Below are 18,208 nucleotides of genomic sequence, written 5' to 3'. Positions count from 1 at the left end.
AACACTGCTGAAGAGTCCCAGAGGCCCCACGTGACATGATGTGTCAGGAGGACGCTTGACTTGCGTCAGACACACAAAACACACGTGTACATAAGATGTGGTAAAGCAGCGGGAGAGAGATCATATGGGTGAGCTACATATTTGTCATCCCTCGTGAATACATACAGGCTGTACAAATGAGCAGACACTGTGCAAAATTATAATGGCTTTGCTGACTGACAAGCCAGTTCATGTAGTTTACAAAGAAATGTGTTGGAATTTTGTATACACTAAAAAATAAATGGCTCTTTGGATGAACTCAGTTCAATTATGTGCAGGATTTCCAACTAATAAATATATGTAGCCCCAACTAAAAAAAAACACATTCATGCAAGACAATGTAATTTAATTTAGTTGCGACTACATATATTTATTAGATGATTAGATATATGTAGTCCCAACTAAATGAAATAACATTATCTTGCATGAATGTGCTTTATTTGAGTTGGGGCTACATATATTTATTAGATGGAAATCCTGCTCATAATTGAATTGAGTTAATCCAGTACATCAGTTTTTGAGTGTAGTCCAACCCAAATTTTTTATTTTAAATACACACACACGCATGCACACACACACACACACACACACACACACATATATATATACGAGGTCTGTCCATAAAGTATAGGTCCTTTTTATTTTTTTCAAAAACTATATGGATTTCATTCATATGGTTTTACGTCAGACATGCTTGAACCCTCGTGCGCATGCGTGAGTTTTTCCACGCCTGTCGGTGACGTCATTCGTCTGTGAGCACTCCTTGTGGGAGGAGTCGTCCAGCCCCTCATCGGAATTCCTTTGTCTGAGAAGTTGCTGAGAGACTGGCGCTTTGTTTGATCAAAATTTTTTCTAAACCTGTGAGACACATCGAAGTGGACATGGTTCGAAAAATTAAGCTGGTTTTCGGTAAAAATTTTAACAGCTGATGAGAGATTTTGAGGTGATACTGTCGCTTTAAGGACTTCCCACGGTGCGAGACGTCGCGCAACACTCTCAGGCGCCGTCGTCAGCCTGTTTCAAGCTGAAAACCTCCACATTTCAGGCTCTATTGATCCAGGACGTCGTGAGAGAACAGAGAAGTTTCAGAAGAAGTCGGTTTCAGCATTTTATCCGGATATTCCACTGTTAAAGGAGATTTTTTTAGTGAAAGACATGCGGACGGGTCCGCGCGTGCGGCGGCACAGGAAAAACACCTCCGTGTTGATAACCATTTGTAAAATCCAGGCGGCTTTTGATGGCTTTCAGTGGAGTGAGTATATGAGAAATTGTTTAACAGCTGGACATGTTCCAACTTGTCTGTTGGAGTTATTCTGTAGATACACTGTTTTATTTTATCATGCATGTTTTGTGTTCTCTGCTCTGGTAGAATGTAGTTCTCTCTGCTCTGATAAAGTGTATTGTACTGATGTGATGGGTGAAGGTTACTTAAGATATGTGACATGACGTGTTTCTGCAAGTTGTGGTATCTCTGTGTGCACGCTAAACTCTTTTTAGGACATGTGAAGATGACTCATGCAGGACGCAGCCGAAGCTGAGCAGTAAGATAAAGAATAGAGAATTGAATGTTCCAACCACAGTGTGATTGTGATACATCAGTCCTTTTGTCAGAAGAAGTGTGATTAATCGTTAATGTCTTAAACACATCTTAACCGAGCCCAAGATTAAAAAGGTTCTGAACATCCTGAATGTATTGTGCAATCAGCAGTTCTGCGGCAACAGCTCACGCGCTATCACTCTTCCCCTCAGGAGCTGTACCGCCCATGTATGTAGGGAAGTCCTAAATAAAAAGAGCGGGAGCGCAGGCCAGACTTTAGTGTAGCTTTGGTGTACAGCCTGACTGCACTCCTCGCGAGCTTAAATTGAATTCTATCTCTCACTTGTTTTATTGCCTGGTTGTCTCTTCCTCTTATCAAAGGTACAGTATTCTAAACCTGACATTGTCCTTAAGGCTTCCAACAGAGGTGTTTTTCCTGTGGCGGAGCGTCGCTGCGGCTGCGAGCCGACGCTGCAATCCGCCCGCACGTCTTTCATTAAAAAAATCTCCTTTAACAGTGGAATATCCGGATAAAATGCTGAAACCGACTTCTTCTGAAACTTCTCTGTTCTCTCACGACGTCCTGGATCAATAGAACCTGAAATGTGGAGGTTTTAAGCTTGAAACAGGCTGACGACGGCGCCTGAGAGCGCTGCGCGACGTCTCGCACCGTGGGAAGTCCTTAAAGCGACAGTATCACCTCAAAATCTCTCATCAGCTGTTAAAATTTTTACCAAAAACCAGCTTAATTTTTCGAACCATGTCCACTTCGATGTGTCTCACAGGTTTAGAAAAAATTTTGATCAAACAAAGCGCCAGTCTCTCAGCAACTTCTCAGACAAAGGAATTCCGACGAGGGGCTGGACGACTCCTCCCACAAGGAGTGCTCACAGGTGAATGACGTCACAGACAGGCGTGGAAAAACTCACGCATGCGCACGAGGGTTCAAGCATGTCTGACGTAAAAACATATGAATGAAATCCATATAGTTTTTGAAAAAAATAAAAAGGACCTATACTTTATGGACAGCCCTCGTATATATATATATATATATGTGTGTGTGTGTGTGTGTAATGTTGGGAGATGATTGATGATTATTTTGTTCCAGGGAACAATGGGAAGGAAGAGTTAAATGCGTCGCATAAAGGTAGTGCTGTTTCGGTTTGTTTGGATAGCAAATGCAAATTAGAGGTAGTTGAACTACTGGCTGGATCAAACTGAGGTGATCATTCATTTATAGTTACACAAAATTCTCTGCCCTGTTGCACATTTAGTGCAAAATCCATCCTTACATGGTAGTTAGCCTTCATCCTACTGTGCTATTTTACACTTTAAACTTACCATGTGGGGTCTGATTGAACTCCAGGGTGTTTTTTTTATTCATGAAGTACAAATAAGGAAATATTTTGTAAATTGAACAATGCAGATATATTTATTTGCTTCCTCAGCATGGGCAGCACGGTGGATTAGTGGTTAGCACTGTTACCTCACAGCATGAAGGTTGTGGGTTCACTTACCACCCGGTCCTTTCTGTGTGGAGATTGCATGTTTACTCTGTGTTTGCATGGACACGTTCCGGTTTTCTCCCACTTCTGAAGACGTGAATGTTAGCTGAATGGGAAACTTTAAATTGACCATAGGTGTGTTTGCAAATATTTGGCCCTGTGTTAGACTGGTGTCCTGTCCAGGGTGTACCCTGCCTCATGCCCAATGAATGCTGGATAGGCTACGGACCTTCCTCGTGACCCTTGACTGGATTAAGCGGATATAGAAAACGAATGAACTTCCTCAGTACACATCAGAACAAACCACTGGAATTTTTCTTCCAGGATGATACATCTCTCTGGAAGTGACCAAGTCCTCAATCTCTGAATCAACGTGTCCTGTAAAATGTCTCTCATTGCTTCTTCTGCTGTGTATCTTGTAGCTTCATCTTTTCCAGGCATGCTCCTGTAGAGAAAGATACTTGTCTTACACACACACACACACACACACACACACACACACACACACACACACACACACACACACACACACACACACACACACACACACACACACACACACACACACACACACACTTCCAGGAGCCTTCGAAATGGGACACCTTAGTTGTGACGATAAGATGCATGTGGCTGACAAATTCAGCCTGTGGCTGTGTCTCAGTTCAGGTTCAGCATCCTTTGAAGACTACATTCTAAGAAGCTCTGTCCTTGACCTGCTTTTCTGGTTCACACAGCAAAACAAACAAACAAACAAAACACCCGGAAAATACAGTATTCCCAATAACTTTACACAGTTTCAATGCTGGGCCACTGTATTTGCACCACATATGTAGCCCATGATGGAAGTCTTAGGTGAGTTAGATAATAAGTGACCTTGACCTACTTATCAAGGTCATCGGGGGAAAAAAGGAAAGCACAGTACTCAAAATAGCTTTCCGGAGGTTGAGTGCACATTCCACAACCACCAAATTTGCACCACATATGCAGCCTATGGAGGTCTTAGGTTTGTTTGATGATTAGTGACCTTGACCTACATTCCAAGGTCACAGACAGAAAAAAGCCAGTAAAGCACAGTACTCACAATAACTTTCCACTGGTTGAATGCAGGGCCACCAAATTTGCACCACATATGCAGCCCATGGAAGTCTTATGTGAGTTTGATGATGAGTGACCTTTTTGAAGTTTTACAGAAAGCCATCATTTTCACCAAATTGGAACTGGGAAATGTATACCATTTGGAATGCATTAATGAAGGAGAAAAATCGAAGACCGTTTTCAACACATTGAGTGGACAGTACGAGTACTTGGTCATGCCCTTTGGACTTTTCAACAAAAAATCTGTAATATTTAGGATCCATTCGCAGACTGAACTCTCAGCAGGTCAATTGGGACTTTGTTTTTTGTTTTTTTATAGTGTTCAATTTCACACTCTCTTACTGACCTGGTTCCCGTAACAGTAAGGTTCAATGCAGTTTCTTGTCAATTTGCCTCTAGTGATCCCTTGACTGACATTTTCACCATTCTGCCCCTATCCATGTCTTGGGGGCGGTGCTGTGGGAGGTCAAACACCTGGTGAAAAGGGCTCAGGAAAATGTTCATGTCCCAAAGGAAAATCCACCTTTCCAGCTGTTCATACCTGCCACATTTAACTCCCCGGTTCCAGTGGGGGCACTCATTAAATCTGGTTTGCCATTTTGGATGTTCGCGTACCATAAATTTTATCAGACAACAATTTTAGTAGCCCACCTTGGGAAGAGACACCTGGATATGTTTTATCTGCACCTAGCATAAAGCGTCAAAAAGTTTCCCGGCACATCCAGCAACTCCTGGTTCCTTGTCAGCCTGGTCGCATTTATTGTTCAGCTTTGTTACTGAGTTGGAGTCCTTGAGAGGCAACACTGCAGACCATTTTTCTGAAGTGGTTTATTTTATTCAGCAAGCCAACAACAGCAAAAGAAACAGTGGAAACCTTGGTTCAGCACATCTTCTGCCTGCTTGAGCTCCTCCATGATATCGTTTCTGATCATGGCCCTCAATCTGTGTCCAATTTTCAGAGTCAGCAGCAGAAAAAGATCAACAGAAGGTTGTTTCTGAGCAACAGGTCATGTGCACACCAGCCCATACTCTCACGAGGGCCACTAGCTTAGCTTATGGCAAGTTAAAAGTGGACACGTTCGTTTTGGCCAAACAGCTACAGTGAGGAAAATAAGTATTTGAACACCCTGCGATTTTGCAAGTTCTCCCATTTAGAAATCATGGAGGGGTCTGAAATTTTCATCTTACATGCACATCCACTGTGAGAGACATAATCTAAAAATTAAAAAAAAATCAGGAAATCAAAATGTATGATTTTTTTAATAATTTATTTGTATGTTACTGCTGCAAATAAGTATTTGAACACCTGTGAAAATCAATGTTAATATTTGGTACAGTAGCCTTTGTTTGCAATTACAGAGGTCAAATGTTTCCTGTAGTTTTTGACCAGGTTTTCACACACTGCAGCAGGGATTTTGGTCCACTTCTCCATACAGATCTTCTCTAGATCTTTCAGGATTGGAGTTTCAGCGAAAGATTTTCTATTGAGTTCAGGTCTGGAGACTGGCCAGGCCACTCCAGGACCTTGAAATGCTTCTTATGGAGCCCCTCCTTAGTTGCCCTGGCTGTGTCTTTGGGGTCATTGTCATGCTGGAAGACCGAGCCATGACCCATCTTCAATGCTCTTACTGAGGGAAGGAGGTTGTTTGCCAAAATCTTGCAATACATGACCCCATCCATCCTTCCTTCAATACGGTGCAGTCGTCCTGTCCCCTTTGCAGAAGAGCACCCCCAGAGTATGATGTTTCCACCCCCATGCTTCACGGTTGGGATGGTTTTCTTGGGGTTGTTCTCATCCTCTAAACATGGTAAGTGGAGTTGATTCCAAAAAGCTCTATTATGGTCTCATCTGACCACATGACCTTCTCCCATGCCTCCTCTGGATCATCCAGATGGTCACTGGTGAACTTCAAACAGGCCTGGACATGTGCTGGCTTGAGCAGGGGGACCTTGCTGCCCTGCAGGATTTTAAACCATGACAGCATCATGTGTTACTAATGTAATCTTTGTGACTGTGGTCCCAGCTCTCTTCAGGTCATTGACCAAGTCCTCCTGTGTAGTTCTGAGCTTTCTCAGAATCATCCTTACCCCAAAAAATGAGATCTTGCATGGAATCCCAGACTGAGGGAGACTGACAGTCATCTTGTGTTTCTTCCACTTTCTAATAAATAATCATAACAGTTGTTGTCTTCTACCAAGCTGCTTGCCTGTTGTCCTGTAGTCCATCCCAGCCTTGTGCAGGTCTACAGTTTTGTCCCTGATGTCCTTAGACAGCTCTTTGGTCTTGGCTATGGTGGACAGGTTGGAGTGTGATCGACTGAGTGTGTGAACAGGTGTCTTTTATACAGGTAACAAGTTCAAACAGGTGCAATTAATAGAGATAAAGAGCGCAGAATAAGAGGGCTTCTTAAAGAAAAATGAACAGATCTGTGTGAGCCAGAATTCTTGCTCGTTGGTAGGGGTTCAAATACTTATTTGCAGCAGTAACATACAAATAAATGATTAAAAAATCATACATTGTGATTTCCAGATTTTTTTTTTTTTTAATTATGTCTCTCACAGTGGACATGCACCTAAGATGAAAATTTCAGACCCCTCCATGATTTCTAAGTGGGAGAACTTGCAAAATCACAGGGTGTTCAAATACTTATTTTCCTCACTGTATACTGTCTTTGTATATTCTGTGTTAGTATGCGCCCACGGCCGACGTGCTTGATGAATTCCTGTGCAAAAAGTAGTTCCAAAACAATGCTATATTTGCGATGACCGTGCGTTTTCATGGGTAACAAAAACATAAGGAGTATATTTGGCACAAGAACTTGTGTATCTCGTGTGTTTTTACACAAAAGTGCAGAAGTCCCAGAGAACAAAGAGACCAGACAGACAGGAGATGGAGACAAGAAGAAAAGGAGTGTCTCTCCCTTATTTAGCAGGAGTAGGGGAAAAACTACAGAGGATCTTCAGACAGCACAAAATCCCAGTTTACTTTAAACCTGTTAACACCTTGAGACAGAAATTAGTTCACCCTAAGGACAGGATCCCTAGTTACAAACAGCAATGTAGTGTATTCTATCAGATGTCAGGAAAACTGTAACGAACACTACATAGGTGAGACTAAGCAACCGTTACACAAAAGGCTATACCAGCACCGCAGAAAGGGCACCAGTGGACCTCAGTCTGCAGTTCATCTCCACCTTAAAGACACTAACCACATGTTTGAGGACAAGGAAGTTAAAATCTTAGCCAGAGAGAAGAAATGGTTTGAGAGAGGAGTGAAGGAGACAGTCTATGTGAAACAGTAGAAACTCAGCCTTAACCTGGGAGGGGGTCTGAGACACGCTTTGTCCCCTGTTTACAATGGGGTACTCAGATCAAAGCAGTTTCAGTCTTTTGTTCGTGGTAATGAGTCATTCAAGTCATCAGGAAAGGCGTCAGTCCCATCGTCAGGAGGGACAGCTACCCTGTCCTTAGGAGGGTGCTAACTAGAGCACAATAGGTGCTCATTAAAGCAATTGTTTAGTCACTAGCCAATAGTAGTCTGCCTCTCGGTAGGAGGCGTCTGGTTAGGTTTAAAACTCCAGCTTTTGTGGCTTCTGTTTGTTCTTCTCGACAAGGGTCAGAGAGAAGTCAGACTACCAGAGCTAGAATTTTAGCTGAGGAAGCTTCTGCGATTTGAAGCGAAACATCCTCGCGTCAAGCAACCCAGTCCAGTCGAAGATTCAAGCTTCTCTACTATTTTTACACCTAAATGATCGCAAGTCAGTATACTCTCACTCATCCAGCAGCATCTTCTCATGTCAGCAAATTCAGCACTGGGTCAGGCGAAAGTAGTCCGGCGAGCTATCCCACAACGCCAAAATAGCAGAGATGTCGCTCCAACAAGAGCGGCACGCTGAGCAGGGTGACACCAGCCATGCAGCCCGGAAGCTTCAAATGTACAAATGACAGGCTGCACAAGGTAATAATACATTAGAAATAATATTAATTTGGGTTGGAAAAAGAAGGATAGCCACAATTGTTCTTTCAGTGTCAGTGTTTTGAAAAGCGATAAAAGGAAATTCTATCTTGCATTTTTACAGTGTTAAAGAGCGATAAAAGGGGAATTAAGAAATTGATTAAATCTTTCATCATTTAAGGATCATTTCTTCACAAAATTAGACACCCGTCTGTGATGTTTTGAGATACTTTGTCCACAATAAGACATATGGGTCGTTTCACAAACTCCACCCTCCTCTGACAGGAGCTCGGATAATTATGAAGTTAAAAAGCGACTTATAAACACTTTTAAAAAGTAATGAAGATCATAGAAAAATAAGCTATGCCACATTTGACGAAGGCCCATTCAACAGTGAAAAAGACATAATTCATAAAACAATATAAAATCAGATTGAATACTATAATTTAAAATTAAAAAATAATTTTATTTGTACAAAACGTTCAGAAAGTATTCACAGTGCTTCACTTTTTCCCAATTTTTTATTGTTACAGCCTGATTCCAAAATGGATGAAATAAAATTTTTTCCCTCAAACTTCTACACACAATACCCCATAATGACAATGTGAAAAAAGTTTTTTGAGATTTTTGCAAATTTATTAAACACACACACACACACACACACACACACACACACACACACACACACACACACACACACACACACAAACTAAGAAATCACATGTACATAAGTATTCACAGCCTTTGCCATGCAGCTCAAAATTGAGCTCAGGTGCATCCTGTTTCCACTGATCATCCTTGAGATGTCTCTACAACTTAACTAGAGTCCACCTGGGGTCAATTCAGTTGATTGTACATGATTTGGAAAGGCACACACCAGTCTACATATAAGTTCCCACAGGTGACAGTGCATGTCAGAGCACAAACCAAGCATGAAGTCAATTGACTGTAGACCTCTAAGATAGGATTGTCCCGAGGCACAAATCTTGGGAAGTGTATAGAAACATTTCTGCTGCTTTGAAGGTCCCAATACGCAGTGGCCTCCATCATCCATAAATGGCAGAAGTTCAGATCCACCAGGAGTCTTCCTAGAGATGGCCGCCCTTCTAAACTGAGCAATTGGGGTAGCAGGGCCTTACTGAGGGAATTCTACTTATGAGCATCCTTATGTTCAAACATGGTGATGGCTATGGACAGTCCGTGACTTAGCACAGAAGTCCAGTAACAAACGACCATTCTGGTTTACAACCCCAATTCCAATGAAGTTGGGACGTTGTGTAAAATGTAAATAAAAACATAATACAATGATTTACAAATCCTCTTCAATCTATATTAATTTGAATACACCACAAAGACAAGATATTTCATGTTCAAACTGATAAACTTTATTGTTTTTGTGCAAATATTTGCTCATTTTGAAATGGATGCCTGCAACACGTTTCAAAAAAGCTGGGACAGTGGTATGTTTACCACTGTGTTACATCACGATTCCTTCTAACAACACTCAGTAAGCCTTTGGGAACTGAGGACACTAATTGTTGAAGCTTTGTAGGTGGAATACTTTCCCATTCTTGCTTGATGTAAGACTTCAGTTGTTCAACAGTCCGGGGTTTCCGTTGTCGTATTTTGCGCTTCATAAGGCGACACACATTTTCAATGGACGACAGGTCTGGACTGCAGGCAGGCCAGTCTAGTACCCGCACTCTTTTACTACAAAGCCACGCTGTTTGTAACACGTGCAGAATGTGTCTTGGCATTGTCTTGCTGAAATAAAGAGGGACGTCCCTGAAAAAGACATTGCTTGGATGGCAGCACGTGTTGCTCCAAAACCTGGGTGTACCATTCAGCATTGATGGTGCCATCACAGATGTGAAGTTGCCCATGCCATGGGCAACACCCCCCCATACCATCACAGATGCTGGGTTTTGAACTTAGCACTGGTAGCAATCTGGATGGTCTTTTTCCTCTTTTGTCCGGAGGACACCACGTCCATGATTTTCAAAAACAGTTTGAAATGTGGAATCATCAGACCACAGCACACTTTTCCACTTTGCGTCTGTCCATTTCAAATGAGCTCGGGTCCAGAGAAGGCAGCAGCATTTCTGGATGTTGTTGATGTATGGCTAGTTTTGCATGGTAGAGTTTTAACTTGCACTTGTAGAAGTAGAGATCAACTGTGTTAACTGACAATGGTTTTCTGAAGTGTTCCTGAGCCCATGTCTGCTTTTAATGCAGTGCCTGAGGGATCGAAGGTCACGGGCATTCAATGTTGGTTTTCGGCCTTGCCACTTACGTGTAGAAAGTTCTTCAGATTCTTTGAATCTTCTGATTATATTATGGACTGTAGATGAGGGAATCCCTGAATTTCTTGCAATTGAACGTTGAGAAACATTGTTCTTAAACTGTTGGACTCTTTTTTCACGCAGTTGTTCACAAAGTGGTGATCCTTGCCCCATCTTTGCTTGTGAATGACTGAGCCTTTTGGGGATGCTCCTTTTATACCCACATCATGACAGTCACCTGTTTCCAATTAGGTGTTTTTTGAGCATTCATCAACTTGCCCAGTCTTTTGTTGCCACTGTCCCAACTTTTTTCAAACATGTTCCAAGCATCCATTTCAAAATGAACAAATATTTGCACAAAAACAAAAAGTCTATCAGTTTGAACATTAAATATCTTGTCTTTGTGGTGTATTCAATTGAATATAAGTTGAAGAGGATTTGCAAATCATTGTATTCTGTTTTTATTTACATTTTACACAACATCCCAACTTCATGGAATTGGGGTTGTAGCTCAGGGAGGCCGTTCCTCCCAATCACACCTCTCCAGGTGTCTATGTCATTGCCCACATGTGCGGTGGAGTCCCTCACCAGAGCCCCATACAGGACTTCATTCAGGGACTCCAAGAAGGCCAAATACTCCAAACTGTTGTTCGGTGCATACGCACAAACAACAGTCAGAGTTTTCCCCCCACCACCCGAAGGCACAGGGAGGCAACCCTCTCATCTACCGGGGTAAACTCCAATGTAGCGGCGCTCAGCTGGGGACTTGTGAGTATCCCCACACGCGCCCGGCACCTCACACCCTGGGCAACTCCAGAGAAGAATAAGGTCCAACCCCTATCAAGGAGAGTGGTTCCGGAGCCGAGGCTGTCTGTGGAAGCCCACCAGAGTTAACTGGTATCACTCCACCTCCCGCACAAGCTGCGGCTCCTTCCTCAACAGCGAGGTGACGTTCCACAGCCCCAGAGCTAGCCCCTGCCGCCCGTGTCTGGTCCACCAAGGCCCTCGAAGTGTGAATGTTGCTTTCATAGCAGGAGAGAACAAACACACAGTCAACTTCATAGTAGAAGTTTGTGATGTGACCTTTGTGCAATAGCAAACAGAAATTGCTTTGAGATAAAGACAAACAAAACGCATAGACCATTTTGTATATATTGTTCAAAATGTGCATTTGTGTGCAGTTGTTTATTATAGTTTGCTGTGTGTTTTGAATAAATGTGTGTGGAAAATTATTTCTGCTTTACTTTTTACTTTCTTATTTCTGATTGTAAACGTTTATTACACTTATAAAACACAACTATAGCATATATATTTTGAAAGTACAGGTTGTCCTGAAAAAAAGAGACACAAAACCTGATTGTGGGATGCAGGGAGAGCTGTTAACAGCAATAATAAAACATTTATGGCAGGCGAGTGAACTGTCCAAAAATGCCCTCGGCCCCCAGAGCATTAACCACTGAATCTGAAACATGACGGTAGATGCATGAAATGACGTGGAATAAGTCTCTTTGCAAAAAGGTATTCCATGTGACGTCAGTGACCCTATGGCCTTGGCGGAGGTTTGCGCTCTACGAGTGCTTCTAGTTGTCTTTCTGATGCTTGATTCTACTTTTTTCTTCCTCAGAGGGAGTTTTTCCTTACTACTGTTGCTCTGGGGGTTGGTAAAGTTAGATCTTACTTGTGTGAAGCACCTTGAGGCAACTCAACTCTGTTGTGATTTGGTGCTATATAAATGAAAATAAATTGAAATTGAAATTGAAATTGAGTCTTCAGGACAACTCTGTGAATGTCCTTGAGGGGCCCAGCCAGAGCCCAGACCTGAATCCGACTGAACATCTCTGGAGAGATCTGAAAATGGCTGTGCACCGACGCTCCCCATCCAGTCTGATGGAGCTTGAGAGGTGCTGTAAAGAGGAATGGTCAAAACTGCCCAAAGATAGGTGCACCAAGGTTGTGGCATCATATTCAAGAAGACTTGAGGCTGTAATTGCTGTCAAAGGTGCATCAACAAAGTATTGATCGAAGGGTGTGAATACTTATGTCCACGTGATTTCTTAGTTTGTTTTTTTTAATACATTTTCAAAAATGTCAAAAAAACAAAACACTTTTTCATGATGTCATTATGGGGTGTTCTTGTCTTCCTGTACTGTATGTATCATTGACCTGATGTGATGATTTGATGTGTTCATACTAGGTTTCTTGAAGCGATCCTTGCGTAGTGCGGGATTGACTTTGTGTCATTGTCATGGCATGACATTTTTGGCCATGTGGCACGTTTCTCTGTGCATGATCAAGTGTGAAGGTGCCTCAGTGTTGAAGACCCCTGCAGTTGGAGAAAGCCAAGGGAATGCACACATTTCCCATTTGCAGCAGTTAGATAGTTGCTTTCCAGAGGTAGTGATGGACCAGTTTTCTGCTTCGGTGCTTGCCATCCAGGACCCAAGACGATTCTATAGAGTGGTGGATGCAGTAATGTCTGGCACCAGCCCACACTCCCAGACATGATCTGACTGAAAACTGATTGGTTATTTTATGTATACATTAGCTGTTATTTCCAACAGTACTGACATTAGCATTCTTGTGACTCACCTGTTTGTTCCCCATAAACAGATTTAAGAGAACTGAAAGTATACTTTGTTATTATTTTATTTCTGAGCATATTCATTCAGTTCTTGAGGTAAATATTTTCTTTTTCGAAGATACAGTATGTCATGTTTTGTCTAGAAAACTGGGATTTTGTTTTCATCAACACTCCCGTGACAAAGCCTATCTCACATTTAGATGATTTGTCTGTAATTGTGAGAACATTGTGCATATTCCTTTCCCACACAGGTGCAGTCTGCACACTGTTACACTGTGCTCCCAAGGCCACCGGTGATACTCCCCATCTCTCTGTGGTTGATACAATGTTCCGCTGGCTTCAGACTGATTCCAACAGCAGCCAATCGCAGCAGGACAAGTTATGTCTCAGAAAGCTTTTCTTTTAAAAAGCCACTCACAGGCTTCCATGTGCTGCAACCACAAAAGCCCAACAACAGTAATGCTCCCAGTTATTTGCAAACCAAATTACTCTTGCCTCCTTTGGGTTTTACATGGAGAACAAAAATAACCAGGATAAAGTATTACTTCTGGTATGTTAAAAAAAAAAAGGAATGTAAAGGTTTATCATCATGAATGGGTTACTTGTGGAGCAATTGATTAAGTGCAAGAATGGAAAATAATTTCTCTGAAATTAAGTGCATGTTTACACATTGATTAATATGCAATGATTCACCAGTGCACCAGAACACCTTCTGGCTCTTTCAGAAATGCTATAAACCAAACCCTTAACTTAAACAACATTTTGTATAAAGGTTTCAGTGTTAAAATTCCCAGCAATCCTGAATGTTTTCTAGTTACAGTTGGGTGCATGCAGCAGGTAAAATAAGTACTGAACAACACACCATTTTTCTCTGTAAATACAACCCCTGGCAAAAATGATGGAATCACCGGTCTCAGAGGATGTCTCAGTTGTTTAATTTTGTAGAAAAAAAGCAGATCACAGACATGACACAAAACTAAAGTCATTTCAAATGGCAACTTTCTGGCTTTAAGAAACACTATAAGAAATCAGGAAAAAAATTTGTGGCAGTCAGTAACGGTTACTTTTTTAGACCAAGCAGAGGGAAAAAATATGGAATCACTCAATTCTGAGGAATAAATTATGGAATCACCCTGTAAATTTTCATCCCCAAAACTAACACCTGCATCAAATCAGATCTGCTCGTTAGTCTGCATCTAAAAAGGAGTGCTCACACCTTGGAGAGCTGTTACACCAAGTGGACTGACATGAATCATGGCTCCAACACGAGAGATGTCAATTGAAACAAAGGAGAGGATTATCAAACTCTTAAAAGAGGGTAAATCATCACGCAATGTTGCAAAAGATGTTGGTTGTTCACAGTCAGCTGTGTCTAAACTCTGGACCAAATACAAACAACATGGGAAGGTTGTTAAAGGCAAACATACTGGTAGACCAAGGAAGACATCAAAGCGTCAAGACAGAAAACTTAAAGCAATATGTCTCAAAAATCGAAAATGCACAACAAAACAAATGAGGAACGAATGGGAGGAAACTGGAGTCAACGTCTGTGACCGAACTGTAAGAAACCGCCTAAAGGAAATGGGATTTACATACAGAAAAGATAAACGAAAGCCATCATTAACACCTAAACAAAAAAAAAAACAAGGTTACAATGGGCTAAGGAAAAGCAATCGTGGACTGTGGATGACTGGATGAAAATCATATTCAATGATGAATCTCGAATCTGCATTGGGCAAGGTGATGATACTGGAACTTTTGTGTGGTGCCGTTCCAATGAGATTTATAAAGATGACTGCCTGAAGAGAACATGTAAATTTCCACAGTCATTGATGATATGGGGCTGCATGTCAGGTAAAGGCACTGGGGAGATGGCTATCATTACATCATCAATAAATGCACAAGTTTACGTTGATATTTTGGACACTTTTCTTATCCCATCAATTGAAAGGATGTCTGGGGATGATGAAATCATTTTTCAAGATGATAATGCATCTTGCCATAGAGCAAAAACTGTGAAAACATTCCTTGCAAAAAGACACATAGGGTCAATGTCATGGCCTGCAAATAGTCCGGATCTTAATCCAATTGAAAATCTTTGGTGGAAGTTGAAGAAAATGGTCCGTGACAAGGCTCCAACCTGCAAAACTGATCTGGCAACAGCAATCAGAGAAAGTTGGAGCCAGATTGATGAAGAGTACTGTTTGTCACTCATTAAGTCATTCCTCAGAGACTGCAAGCTGTTATAAAAGCCAGAGGTGGTGAAACAAAATACTAGTGATGTGTTGGAGTGTTCTTTTGTTTTTCATGATTCCATAATTTTTTCCTCAAAATTGAGTGATTCCATATTTTTTTTTCCCTCTGCTTGGTCTAAAAAAGTAACCGTTACTGACTGCCACAATTTTTTTTCCTGATTTCTTATAGTGTTTCTTAAAGCCAGAAAGTTGCCATTTGAAATGACTTTAGTTTTGTGTCATGTCTGTGATCTGCTTTTTTTTTCTACAAAATTAAACAACTGAATGAACATCCTCCGAGGCCAGTGATTCCATAATTTTTGCCAGGGGTTATATATTTCTCAGGGTGCCACTGACATGGTTTTCACCGGATGATGGTAACAACCCAAGTAATCCACACATACAAAGAAATCAAAACAAGTACAGAAATAAAGTTATATGTAATAAAACACAGGGAAAAAGTATTGAACACGCTTACTGAAATTTATTTAAAACTTTGTACAAAAGCCTTTGTTGGTAATGACATCTTCAAGATGCCTCCTGAATGGAGAAACTAGTCACATGCATTGCTCAGGTGTGATTTTGGCCCATTCTTCCACACAAACAGTCTTCAACTCTTGAAGGTTCTGTGGACATCTTCTATGAGCTCTGATCTTTGGTTCTTTTCATAGATTTTCTGTTGGAGTCAAGTCAGGTGATTGGCTGGACCATTCTAGCAGCTTTATTTTCATTCTCTGAAACCAGTTGAGACTTTCCTTGGCTGTGTGTTTGGGGTCATTGTGCTGCTGAAATATCCACCATCATATCATCTTCATCATATATTTTTCCATTCATCCTTCTTTCTTATTTGAAATTTGTCAGTGCTGGATGCTGAAGAACAGCCCTGCACCATGATGTTCCCACCTCCAACTTCACTGTTGATATGGTGTTTTGGGATGATGTGTAGTGGTATTCGAACTCATGGTGTGTATTATGGCATACAAAGAGTTCAGTTTTGGTCTCATCTAACCAGACTATATTCTCTATATTTCACAGGCTTGTCTGAATGTTGTGTATCAAACTTTAAATGAGCTACAACATGCTTATTCTTCAGCAGTGGAGTCTTGAGTGGTGAGCGTGCACACATGCCATTGTGGTTGAGTGCATTACTTGTTTTCTATGAAACAACTGTACCTTTTAATTCCAGGTCTTTCTGAAGCTCTCCACAAGTGGTCCTTGGCTCTTGGACAACTCTTCTGATAATTCTTTGAACTCTGCTGTCAGCAATCTTGCGAGGAGCGCCTGGTCATGGCCAGTTTATGGTGAAATAATTTTTTTTCCCACTTTGGGACTTTAACCCCAACCGTACTCACTGGAATATTCGCAGTTTCTCAGTTGTGAATCTCACGCCATCTCACGGTCTGTGACTCACGCAAGAGGTCAGTTTCTGCAAAGGTCTGGTTTGGGGCACAATGTAATCACACCTTGTGAAGTATGGACAACGAGACAACATAGGGGCACGGCAGAAGTCCATCACAGGTGCTACACCTCCTCTAGATAACCATCTCAACTTGGGACAAGGTGTCATCATCATAATCACCCATGAACTTACTGGATCAACGCCATCCACGCAGGACGCCACCAGGGGGATTATGGGAAACATTAAAGTACGGAATACAGAAGTTTAGAAATCCTTCTGTAACCAATGCCATCAGTATGTTTTACAACAATAAGATTGTGAAGATCTTGAGGGAGCTCCTTGCTTTTATCCATCACAAGATGTTTCTTGTGTGACACCTTGGTAATAAGACACTATTTAAAGGCCATGAGACTGAACCAGCTGATATTACTTTGAACTGTAAAGGGCTGGATTGATTTCTAATTACTGACAGAGTTCAGCTGGTGTCTTGGCTTTCCATGTCTTTTTGCACCTCCCTTTCTACAGGTATTAAATACTTTTCCTTGTATTTCACATTGTTACATGACTTAATTCATGGACATCTATGGTTTATTTTCTTTGTATGTGTGGATTACTTGGGTTGTTACCGACATTTGGTGAAAACGTTGTGTCAATAGCACCTTTAGAAATATATTTACTGAGAAAAATAGTGATGTGTTCAATACTTATTTTACTACCCCAGTTCCAATGAAGTTGGGACGTTGTGTAAAATGTAAATAAAAACAGAATACAATATTTGCAAATCCTCTTCAACCTATATTCAATTGAATACACCACAAAGACAACACATTTCAAAAAAGCTGGGACAGTGGTATGTTTACCACTGTGTTACATCACCTTTCCTTCTAACAACACTCAGTGAGCATTTGGCAACTGAGGACACTAATTGTGAGTGTCATGATTGGGTATAAAAGGAGCATCCCCAAAAGGCTCAGCAATTCACAAGCAAAAATGGGGCGAAGATCACCACTTTGTGAACAACTGCATGAAAAAAATAGTCCAACAGTGCTGTGTTCTGATGAGTCCACATTTCAAACTGTTTTTGGAAATCATGGACGTCATATCCTCTGGACAAAACAGGAAAAAGACCATCCAGATTGTCACCAGTGCAAAGTTCAAAAGCCAGCATCTGTGATAGTATGAGGGTGTGTTAGTGCCCATGCCATGGGCACTAACACATCTGTGATGGCACCATCAATGCTGAAAGGTACATCCAGGTTTTGGAGCAACACATGCTGCCATCCAAGCAACGTCTTTTTCAGGGACATCCCTGCTTATTTTAGCAAGACAATGCCATGCCACATTCTGCATGTGTTACAACAGCGTGGCTTCATAGTAAAAGAGTGCAGATACTAGATTGGTCTGCCTGCAGTCCAGACCTGTCGCCCATTGAAAATGTGTGGCCCATTGAAAATGTGTGGCGCATTATGAGGCACAAAATATGACAACGGAGACCCCGGACTGTTGAACAAATGAAGTCGTACATCAAGCAAGAATGGGAAAGAATTCCACTGACACAGCTTCAACAATTAGTGTCCTCAG

This window comes from Thalassophryne amazonica, chromosome 8 (assembly GCF_902500255.1).
Source record: "Thalassophryne amazonica chromosome 8, fThaAma1.1, whole genome shotgun sequence".
In the NCBI taxonomy this organism is placed as follows: Eukaryota; Metazoa; Chordata; class Actinopteri; order Batrachoidiformes; family Batrachoididae; genus Thalassophryne; species Thalassophryne amazonica.
The sequence above is the reverse complement of the archived record's forward strand: the minus strand, read 5'-3'. Positions refer to the sequence as shown.